General features: G+C 52.2%; 1 pseudogene; it reads left to right on the plus strand.

The window, feature by feature from the left end:
- Positions 1-394: 394 nt before the first annotated feature.
- On the plus strand, positions 395-4,601 carry LOC114907629 (annotated as a pseudogene).
- Positions 4,602-9,576: the final 4,975 nt, after the last annotated feature.

Consider the following 9,576-nt stretch of genomic DNA (forward strand, 5'->3'; position numbering starts at 1 on the left):
TTAGTTTCTTTAGTTTAATAACGTACATATTAGAGTGGTGACTAATCGATTCGGAGACACATATTCAGCCTTTATTAATGGGATGTGTGTCCTCAAACTTGAAGACCACTGGTCTCTATTTTATATATAGGAAGCAGACATCGTTTCAATAATAAATCTGCATCAAGACAGTACGATCTAGGTGCCTGTCCTCTCACTGAGGACATGGCTGTTTACACCTTCACGCCACCAAAGAAGGCATCGAAGAGCCCGGCATGCACCTTGGTCATCTGACGATTAGGACGTGGGTCAGGACGCGGAAGCACACTTGCAGGAAGACTGGCAGCAGATGCTACAAGGCGCCCTGGCTGGGGGCTGTGGGCCTCGCCTCACTGGTCACCCGTTCTTCACCCCGATGATTCGAGTCTGCACAGGAGAACTCTGGACGGACCTCTGCCTTCAGGCGGGTAGGGACCCCACTCTCTCTCCTGCTCTCCGTCGGTATGATAAGTTTTCTCTACTCTCCTTTGGAAGTTACACAGTGTACTGGGTTGAACCGTAGGAAATGGCCATCATGTTGGTCAAACATCCACAATTTCATACGGTTCAAGTGAATACGATTAATTTTTTAACACACATACGTGACTTAAAGTCTAATGTTAGTTGATCTCTATCTTTCTCTACCCTGTAAGGACCTTTGGATATGTCTACCCTGATCACTACCAGTTCCATTTTACATGGTATTATTGTCTTATATTTCAGTTCCATTTTGTCATCACCAAAATAATCATTATTAACACCATTAGTGTTTATCATCGATACTTATTTCACTCTATTTCCACGAGTCACCAATCCGTTTGCTGTCTTCAACCATTCCTCCTTTGTCTAGTGTTCAGTCTCCTTCTTCCTGAAGTACCTTCCTCAGAGATTTTCAGTAAAGAGCAGCTCATGGTAAGCTCTGTCTGAAACATCTTTATAGCGTTCACACTCTTGAGTAACAGTTTAGCTGGATATAAAATTCTAGTTTAACAACTATATGTTTTCTCTCACTGCCTTGCAGACATTTTCCTGTTGTTTTAGGCTGCTCTTGTTGCTGTTTTGAAACCTCTCAGAGCCCAAGCACTGTGCTCGGGAGGTAAAATTCTGTTCCTCTCGGGCCCTTTTACAACATCCTTTCTGTCTTTGGTGTTCTGAAGTTTCCCTAGGAGATGTCCATACCTACATGTTTTTAAAACCTTTCTCTAGATTCATTGAGAATCTTCTGTCTGAGAATACATTTGATAACAAGTGGAAGATTCTAAGCTCTTATCCCTTTCATTTTCTCTCTTCTCCTCTGGAACCCCTGGTTGATGTATGCTGGGTCATGTGATTCTAACCTGTGTGTCTCGTAACTGTGCTGCATTCTGTACTGTGTTCTGCTGGTTTTCCTTAGATCTGTCTTCTGTTTTACTAGTTTTTCTACTCTATTCGGTCAGCTCTTTCATCTTGATTTAATGGATTCCTAATATTCCATTTTGTTCTTTTCTAAATCTACTGTGATTGGTTATTTGCTCTTTATTTCTGATTTTTATAAGACTTATTTTATTTCTTTCATCATTTTGAACATTGTTTTATAATTTCTCTCCGATTTTTCAGTTAACTGAAGTTTTCAGGGAACAAATCTTCCTGGTTTCCTTCCTTCTTTTCTTTTTTTTTCACAGCAAAATCTCACTCACGGTGAAGTCGTCTCTTTTTTGGTGTCTGTGGACCTGTCTGTGTGCATATTTAGCTGATCCCAAGCAAGGTTTCTATTTACTGTGGAACTTCATAGTGCTTGGACTGTTAAAGTGACATTCCATGGTGGCTTTCTTTTCGCTTACGCCAGGTTTTGGGGATGGGGTGGGTGTGCCACCACCCACCCCAGGAACAGACTCCGTGACAGTTTCTCAGCTTCTGGTCCCCACACCAGGAGGCAGAGTTTAAAGCCAGATTCTGGGTCCTCAGGAAGGGAAAGCCCAGGACTCTGGTTTTTCCTTGAGGATTACAGCCCCCTCTCCCAATCACAGTAGGGCCAGGCTTCCTTCCCTGAGTAGGTGTGTGAAGTGCATCCATTTCCCCACAGGGGTGTAGGAGTCACCTCAGCTTCAGTTCTTCCCCTCCTGTGGGCCAGGTGTGTGCACAAGACCCAAGCTCCCAATCTGTGGGCCCAAACTGGCCAGAGCTGCCAGTCCACGAGCCCGACGCCCCCACTCTCTCTCACTTCCCGCTTTGCTCTCACACCCGGACGCCTTGCTTCCTGGCTTGCCGTCTATGGCAGCACGGAAGAGAAGCTAAAGGCACCGCCTCTGGGCCAGGCTGCTTGGGTTCCAGCCCTGGCTGCACCACAGATGAGTTCCTTAACCTCACGGCTCTCAGTCTTCCTGGCCGTCACATCGTGGGAGTCTCAGCTGAGTTCACAGACTCTAGGTGCTCAGCACTGTGCCCAGAACATGGTGCACACCCAACAGACACTACCTGCTATTATTTCAAAACGGGTGGGGTGGTCCCGTCTTACCCAGAACCCTACGTGCTGCTCAGGCTTCCTGTGGCCCCCGCTTAATCTTTCCTGCTTGTTGTTTATGCGTAAACTGTGTGACCCCAGTCTTTCAGAGCTCCGGCTCTATTCTGGGGGGTGGGGTTTGTAGCCACTTTGTTGGAAGGAATGGCGTTCAAACGTAGGGGGAAAAGTAAGCAGACGCTTTTGCACAGGTTATGGAAAGAGTAAAAAATGCAGTTCTGGTTTTCTAGTGTTGTGTAACGAAACACCCCAAAACTCAGAGTCTTAGAACCTCCGTTTTGTTTTATTTCGCTCACAATGTAGTAGGTCAGGAATTCAGGAAAGGCTCTGCTGGGCAGGTCACCGTGACCCACGAGGCGACAGCTGGGGTGTCGACGACTGACCCACTCCCAACGTGGCTTTTATGCTCAATTGCAGATCGTTCATTTTCATCCCTGTGTGATGTCCAATATGTGAGTGTGCTTCATTTTATTCACCCAGTCTCCTGTAGGTGGGCTTTGGGGTTGTCTCCAGTTTCTTTCCCAGTATGAACATTTCTGTGCATTTCCTCTGGTAGACACGCCCAGGTTTCTGTCTTGGGTACACATTAAGGAGTGGAATTGCTGAGTCAGAGGGCACGTAAATGCTCCTTTATAAGATCACACTACAGTGATCGTTCTACATCACATGCCCTTCAGCCTGTGTAAGCTGATACTTAGTACCATCAGACTTCTTGCTTTTGGCCAACAGAACAATCTTGTAGTTTGCTGTAGCCTGTATGCATGTCTGAATCACTCGTGTCACTCAGTACCTCTGCAGGTGCTTTCTCTTTTGTGCAACAGCTGCTTTATCTTTTGCCCATTGGGTTTTTTTCTTTCTTCTTACTGATTTGAGGTGTTCTTTATTTAATCTTGACAGCAATTTTTTGTCAGTCATGTTTTGCAAGTATAGTCTCATACTGTGACTTCTTTTTACCTGATTTAAATTGTCTTTTGACTTACAGAAGCTCTTAATCTTAATAATGAATTTAAATATATCAGCCTTTTTCTTTCATGTTAGCGCTTTTTGTACTTTATGAAATCCTCCCCTACCTTGAAATCAGAAATCCTCACCTATATTTTCTTCTAAAGATTTTAAAATTTTGCTTTAGATATTTGCTTTGACACAAGTTCTTAATCCATCTGGAGAGGATAATTTAATTTTTTGTGTATAATTTAATTTTTTCCATATGGATAACCAATTATTCCTGGTACACACTGAAAACTCACTTCTTTCCCTGCTGGTTTGCCATGTGACCTGAGTCATTAATAGAAGGTCCATATGTTTAGGAACATTCTATTTGTTCCACTGGTCATTTTTTTTTTTACCCCTGAACTAATACCACACAGCATCCCTTACTGAAGTTTTATAATGTCTTGGTACCTGGCAGAGCAAGACTACCTTCCTTCTTTAGAAGACAATTCTAATGAATTCCAATTTTAGAAGCAAATGGACAAGTTCTTAAAGAGTCTTGTTGAGCTTTGATTGGAGTTGTATTAAATCATTAGATAAATTGGGGGAGATTATATTGTGATATTAAATTTTCCAGTTTATAAACACGGCCTCCTGATCAGTTATACGACCCATGCCTTTCCTGGAGAGTATATCCCCGCTGTCTTTGACAACTACTCTGCCCATGTTATGGTGGATGGAAAACCAGTGAATCTGGGCTTGTGGGACACAGCTGGACAAGGAGATTATGACCGATTACGTCCCCTGTCCTATCCACAAACAGATGTATTCTTAAAAATCTTCACGCAAAGTGGTACCCTGAAGTGCGACACCACTGTCCCAACACTATCATCCTGGTGGGGACGAAACTTGATCTGAGGGATGATCAAGACATGCCTGAGAAACTGAAGGAGAAGAAGCTGGCACCCGTCACCTACCCGCAGGGCTTGGCCATGGCCAAGAAGATCGGTGCTGTCAAACGCCTTGAGTGCTTGGTGCTCACACAGCGAGGCCTCAAGACAGTGTCTGATGAAGCTATCCGGGCGGTTCTCTGCTCGCCGCTGCCCCCCGCCCGCCCCGGGTCAAGAAGAAGAAGAGAAAACGCCTGCTGTTGTGAATGTCCGGGCCCCAGGACCCTTTGTACGCTTTGCTCAAACGGTGGAGCCTTCGCACTCAGTGCCAAGTTTTTGTTAACAGATTAGATTTTCCATAAAACCGTTTTGAACCAATCCGTAATTTCTAGGTTTTGTTTGTTTAAAGTGTAAGAGTTCAAACTTTCACATTCTACTAAAGTTTAGCCCTAAAAAAAAAAAAAAAAAGTATTAGGTTTTCTTTTATAACCTGCAGGAAAATTTTACAAATTTCTGCATACAGGTCTTTACAACTTTGGTTAGACTTATCTCGTTGTATTTGTTGTTTCTGTTGCTATATAAATGGTCCCAGCATCCAACCCACCCATCAGGATGCCCCAGGGACGTCACACAGCTCTCTGCTCACTGAGTTCAAAGATGAAGCTGCTTCCCATACCGCATCCTTTGCCCACGAGGGCCTCCCCTGTGCGCCCAGGAGCCCTGGTGCACACTCAAGTCTACACCCCCCCCGCAGTCACCAACACCCAACACATTCTACCTCCAGAAAAAATCTTAGATCGGTCCAGTGGTTAATTGGGAGATTGGGATTGACATATATACACTAATATGTATAAAATAGATAACTAATAAGAACCTGCTGTATAGCATGGGGAACTCTACCCCACTTCACTATACAGTAGAAACTAACGCAACATTGTAAAACAGCTATACCCCACTAAAAAAATTAAAGAAAAAAAAAGACTTCGCCTTCCAGTGCAGGGGGTGCAGGTTTGCTCCCTGGTTGGGGAGCTAAGATCCCACATGCCTCGCAGCCAAAAAACCAAAACATAGAACAAAAGCAATGTTGTAACAAATTCAATAAAGACTTTAAAAATGGTCCACAGCAAAAAAACCCTTTACAAAAACCCCTTAGCTCCGTCCTCTTCTCTCCCTTCCTCTGCTCATCCACCAAGTGCTCCCTAATTCAGGTGCCATCTCCTCTTTCCCGATCACAGCCACAGCCCTCCAACTTCCCCTGCTTATCCTGGCTGTGCCCTCCCCCAATCCTCTCCATCTTTTGGGACAAGTATTCTTTCCAAAACGTATAGAACATCAATTCCCGACCCTACTTAGAAGCCTCTGACGGCCTCCCACTGCTGTTCTCCAGGTGACTGTAAAGAGACTGACTCGCTGGCCTCGCTGGCTCCTCCGTCCGCCTCCCACTGTCCCCTCCTTCGGCACTCTGGCCCTGACACGCTCTCTGGGACCTGACAGCTCTAGTCTGTTCCTTAACCCCTGACTTGTGCATGTCTAACATCATCTCACGTGTCATGGGTGGAAGCTCTACCACTTCTGGAAAGACAGACAGAAGACACGGGTGCAACAAGAAGCAGCAGGTGCAGGGTTTAGCGTGTGGCTCGGTACTGGTCCCCACAGAACGCTGAGCGAAGTTATCTCTTTTCAGGAGCCCAAACTGAGGTTGGCCGGGTGCGTAGCTAACTCGTAGGAGTAGGGATGGGGGTAGGCGTGCCCCCGGGACCGGTGGGATCTCAAATGTGGAAAGGCAGGAGTGGCATCAGCCTCCCTGCCCACGGAGGGGCCCAGAGAGGGGGCTGGGGTCCACTTGGAAGTCCCTCACTGACTCCTACCCAGGCCATGCCGCCAGCAAGGGAGAGCTTGTTCCGTGTCCCCCGCCCACCCACTTCCCTAACTGCCAGCATTGTGAGGCAGGGGCCATGGCATTCAAGGTCCCGCATACCTGGGCACAAACCTGGTCCGGGCTGGCCACGTGCGCTGGGCCAGTCCTGAGCCCGGCCATTCCTGGCGTCCCTGTCCGCGCAGGGGGCCAGGGTGAGGACTGATGGAAGCCAGCGTTGGGGACCAGCAGTGTGACTGCGTCTCCATCCAGGAGGGCCTGGCCCCAGCGCTGTGGAGGTGAATGCCAACTTCCAGTCCCTACGCGAGCCCACCCTGCCTTCCCACCCACCCTCCTGCTGCAACATCCCGCTGCCCCGTGGGCAGTGTCTTCCTGTGCCCACAGCCTGTCTGGTCCCCCACCCACTCGATGGGCGGGCAGGCGGGTTGTTAACAGCAACATTAGTAACAGCATCTATCGAACGCCTTGCTTGTGATGTGCATGGCGCCGACCTGAGCATTTTAGATGCATTATCTCAACTGACCCCACGGCAGCTCCCTCAGCACCTGTTTCCTTGGAAGATTCTTTAGAATTCACGAGACCCCGGTTGCTATGCTTGAGCGAGCTGCGCTCCAGAGACGGAGGCTGCCTGGCCAAGGCCACCTAGCAAGTCGGCAGTGGGGGAGGCTCCACCCTCTGTGCAGCCCGACACCTGCCTCTGGAGCCGGGCGCCCGCTCCCTTCTCCGCCGTGGGTGCCGCCCTCCCTCCCCACCGCCCCCCCTCCCCACTTCCCCCCGTGCCCTCGCGGCTCCAGGCTGTGAGCATGTGACTAGGGTCAGTTCGAGGCTCTGGGGGCACCACGTTTCAGGCAGAGACCAGGGTGTGGTCCTCTCCGGGCCAGCAGTGGCCATCAGGGCCTGCCCACCCGTAGGTTAAAGGGTCCACGTGAGCTGGGGTCAAGGGTCAGAGCACAGCTGCCAGTGGCCAGCGTGTGGCCGGGGTCAAAGTCAGCGTGTAACTGGGTCAGGGGCTGGAACACCCCTGGGTTCCAGAGTGACTGTGTGGCTGGGTCAAGAGTCAGTGTGGGCCTGAAGTCATGGGTCAACGGGTGGCCAGCCACCGTCATGAGGCTGACCCCAGCAAGAACCAGACCCTCGCCCTGCCCCATCAGGCCAGCACCCCCTTGCCCACGGCCCCAGCGTGGAGAGCTCAGTGGGACAGAGTGGAGGGGTCCCTAGGGCCAGGTGACCTGCACGGGGCCCCCAGGGAGCCCCAGGGGTGGTCTGCTGGTGGGCTGGGTGGGGCATCATGAAGAGGAAGGAAGGGGGTCTCTAGGGCAGCTCTGGGCCCTGGCCCCTTGCATCCCCACCCCCAGGGCCACCAGGACCTCTCCAGAGGCAGACCAACCCCAGCGCCTCTGCTCAGGCGCCATCACACCTCGTGGGACCAAATGCGGCCTCTGCTGGCCCGAGACCCCCAGCGGCTGCCAGGAGGTCGTCCGCTTTCCTACATCTTCCCTGGGGTTCCCTCCTGCGGGACGCTTCCCGGCGCGTAACTTGGAAGTCCTCTTCATTCTTCAAAGCCGCCCCGTACACCTGCAAGCCCTGCCACATCCCCGCCAGAGCAGTCACTTCCTAGACCCCTCGGTACGCACGTCGCCTGGTCTTGTCCCTGTGGGATTCAAGCCACGGGTCGGGGCGGGGGACACAGGTCGGGTAGGAAGGTTCACGGCCTCCGAGTTGAGCGGCAGCAACTCCTCTGCACGAGGAGGTGGGCTTCTCACCACATCCCGGAGAAGGGCTCAGCGGGCCTGCGCGTCTGCCGGCCTGCTAATTCGTGAGCCTCCCTTCCTGAGGGGCAAGAGGAAAGGCCCAGCTCAGCGCGGATCCATGAAGGCGGAGCTCGGCTCTGCTGTCACAGCCGTCCTGTTGCCTGGGCTCCTTTCCACCTGGGGCAGGTGACAGGGCTCCTCATTAACAATCAACCTTCCCTCCGAAACACCAGGAGGGGCGGGAGTGCGTGCCACGCACCGGGCGCTGCCCAGCCCTGCAGCCTGACAGACCTCCTTTCCTGTGGCCGCAGGAGCCCGCCCGGGCCTCACAGCCTGCGGGAGAGTTGGACTCATTAAAAACAATTTCCTGGCCGGAGTCATTACCTTCCGCTGGCAGAGGCCGTCCAACTCCCTCAGCAAGAATCAGAAGCCTGCTGGCCCCTGGGGACCCTTCACCCCAAGGAGCGGTGAGGCCGGAGATCAAGTCTGCCCAGTAACGAGGGACGAGCTGGCACTCCCGGCCCCCAGCCCTCTGCAGGAACGACTCAGACCTGGGGCACAGTCCCGGGGCCGAGGCGGTCACTCCCCACTTTCCTGGCGGAGAGATCGCGTCTCAGAGAGGCAAGGCACCTGCAGACACGCGGCACAGCCGTGTCTGGGAGCCTGGCTGTCGGAGCGGGGCCAGGCTCACCACCACATGGGGGTGCCAGGGCTCAGGGCCAGGAGTGCTGGCTGGAGAGGCAGGGCCACCTGGTGCCTGACGGGCCTGAGCAGCTGAGGGCTTTGGGGTGACTGCACTTGGGCGGGGTGCAGGACAGGCTCATGGCCAGAAGCAGGTGGTCACAGGCCTAAGGGCCAGACAGGACCACCCAGGTGGAAGCCTATGCAGGTGGGCAGCCAAAGCTCCCAAGGCCAGCAGCACCCAGCAGGTGACCCCCTCCTGCCTGCCCTGCCGGGCTGGCTCTGGGCCAGGCGGCCCCTTACTGTCTGAACACAGGCCGTGCCTGGCGAGTACCACAGGCCCTGAAACTCACACCCATCACCAGAACTAGGAAAACGTCCCTGGCACCTGGGAGGCCCTGGTCACCTGCCAGATGTGATCCAGGTGTGATGAGAGGTTGCAGACAGGCCTTCCTGTCTGAAACACACAGAAGCGTGCACACGCACTGCTATGGGCTGAACATCCGTGCACCCAGATTCATGGGAAGCCCTGACTCCCAGTGTGGCTGTATTTGGAGACGGGGCCTCTGAGGAGACAATCAAGGTTACACCAGGCCATCAGCGTGGGGCCTGAGCCTCCTAAGAAGAGGTAGTAGGGAGAGGGACTTCCCTGGTGGCGCAGTGGTTGAGAATCTGCCTGCCGACACAGGGGACACAGGTTCGAGCCCTGGTCCAGGAAGATCCCACATGCCACGGAGGAACTAAGCCCGTGCGCCACAGCTACTGAGCCCGCGCTCTAGAGCCCACGTGCCACAACTACTGAGCCTGTGTGTGTAGAGCCTGTGCTCTGCAACGAGAAGCCACCACAACGAGAAACCCGCGCACCACAACGAAGAGTAGCCCCCGTTTGCCTCAACTAGAGGAAGCCCACGTGCCGCAACAAAGACCCAATGC

Source organism: Monodon monoceros, unplaced genomic scaffold (assembly GCF_005190385.1).
Source record: "Monodon monoceros isolate NGI ecotype Baffin Bay Population unplaced genomic scaffold, NGI_Narwhal_1 Super_Scaffold_3, whole genome shotgun sequence".
Lineage (NCBI taxonomy): Eukaryota > Metazoa > Chordata > Mammalia > Artiodactyla > Monodontidae > Monodon > Monodon monoceros.